Source organism: Jaculus jaculus, chromosome X (genome assembly GCF_020740685.1).
Source record: "Jaculus jaculus isolate mJacJac1 chromosome X, mJacJac1.mat.Y.cur, whole genome shotgun sequence".
Taxonomy (NCBI): domain Eukaryota; kingdom Metazoa; phylum Chordata; class Mammalia; order Rodentia; family Dipodidae; genus Jaculus; species Jaculus jaculus.
The window spans coordinates 151615072-151617310 of record NC_059125.1 but is presented as its reverse complement, the minus strand read 5'-3'; positions in this window follow the sequence as shown (position 1 = coordinate 151617310).

The window sequence follows — 2239 nt, the reverse complement described above, 5'->3', positions numbered from 1 at the left end:
GGGTCCTTAGGCTTCACAGGCAAGCGCTTAACCGCTAAGCCATCTCTCCAGCCCCCAAAAATATTTTTTATAAGAAGTCCCTATCTGTCCCTGATGAAATTTGTAGCACCTTGAGATGGGCCATCATCATCTTCTGGCCAGGGCCCTGAGAGTCCCTTTTGCTTGCAGCCTCCTTGGCTCTGCCAGGCAGGTATGCCAAGGTGGCAGTCACCAGGAGTTTCTACTGGGGAGGATGGGGGTCTGCAAGCAAGTGGGGTTCGGTTGCCTTGGTTAGTGGGTCCCACTGACTGGCAGAGGGAGGAAGAGAAGTAGATCCATGGAGGACAAAGCAGCTGCCTCAGGAACTGTGGACAGATTCCAGTTGAAGAGCGATGTGGCTATGATACACTGGAAAATTTTGTCTTTCTCAGCCTTGTGGGTTGCCAATTATTATTCAGGATTTTTTGGGCTCAGGGAGGGACTAAATTCCATAAAGGCCCGGAGATCTCAGACCTATGGTTCCCAGCTTTTGGGTTCATATCCATATTAGTAAGGAATTGAGGGCTGGAGAGATGGCTTACAGTTAAGGTTCTTGCCTACAAAAGCCTAAGGACGTGCAGGTTCCATTCCCCAGTACCCATGTAGAGCCACATGCACAAGGTGACACATGCATCTGGAGTTCATTTGCAGTAGCCAAAGTCCCTGGTGTGCCCATTCTTTCTCTTTCTGTTTGAAAATAAATGCCTAAGATTATTTTAAAAAACTAATTATAAAAACAGACTCTGAGAAGGGTAAATTATGAATTATGAAGATTAACTATTTATTTTAGGGGAGAATTAGGATCCAGGAGAAAAGCTAGCTGAACGACTTAAACCAGGAGGGAATTATCCCCCTAGCCTGGATGGACACACACTCACACCCACAGAAAGCGAAGGACAAGAGCTCAAGCCACAAGATAAAGCAAGAACACCAAAGAACAAGGCAGGAAAGTGCCCAGAGAGACAGAAAGAAATCTTCCTCTCTCTCCCAAAGCAGGGTCCAGCAGAAATGAATAGCCAAGAGATTTTTACACAAGTGCCAGGCCCATTTAGGGGTCAAACATCCAATTAGGAGAGCCTCTCATCAGGCTCAGGTGCGTGAGGGGAGAGCTGATTGGTTGGTGGACTCAAGGGGCTGAGCCTGGTGTGCTAAACTGAGGAAGAAGCAGGAAGTTGCTGCCAGGAGTGTTGTGTGTCGTTACCTTGCAGGAGACTGGATCAGATGTGGGTACTAGTCCTGCCAGGGGAGGCCAAGTGGCATCCATGTTCTCCTTGGGCCTTTGTCCCTAGCTGACTGCCTATAAAAAGGCTATCTTTCTCCATTCCTCTTTCACTTTAACCAAACTCCCTAAAGAAAATCATACTCATTAAGCAATTTCTGCCCATATCCACCCACCACCCCCAGCAACCTCACATGTGCTTTGTTTCTATGGATTTGCCTGTTCTGGGCACTTCACCTACGTGGAACCACACAATCTGTGGCTGTTTGTGGATGGCTTCCTTCCTTCCACATCATGTCTTGGAGGCTCATGCATACTGTACTGTGTCACTGCTTCACTGCCCTGATAGTCCACTTGGGTACAAAGCGAGGACAGTGTGAAACTCTGCTCAGCTTCCCAGGGGCAATAACGGGTTCTGGCTTTCCTCCAGCAACCGTCCACACACCCAGCTGCCTGCCTTAGACAGAACCCAGTACGGTCCCATCCAGCTCAGAGGCCGTCACGTGACCTCCTAGCTAAGTGCATCCTGTCCTCCCCTGCACTGGACACCGCGTTCTGGATCCACCCCTGGCCTTTGTTTCCTCTTGCTAGAAGGAACAGCCGCACCTACGCTTGCAGCTCATCCCAGGAGTCGCTTCTTCCCACGCCTTGCCCGGAAGCTGACTGACTCCACAGCAGCGCGTTGTACTCCTCCTGCAGGAACTGCGGTGGGGTCCCTTCTCCCCAGCATGGGGCTCACAGTTCTACTTGGGCTCGGCAGTGTTTGTTGCAACCGCTCAGCTGCACCGCCCTACCCCATGGGAAATGTAACCCGAGCACGGATTCTGAGTAGGCCTTTGGCTGCTGTACTGCATCTTGTTCTGGTCTACAGCGCGGTGGGCTTGGCAGTTAAGGCAGTTTCCCCGAGCTGCTTGGGGTCAAGCCCCTTACTTGCGCCCACAGCCAACTTCCTACCCCCTCCCAGTAACTACTACCGGACACCAAGAGCAGGGGACAGGAGTG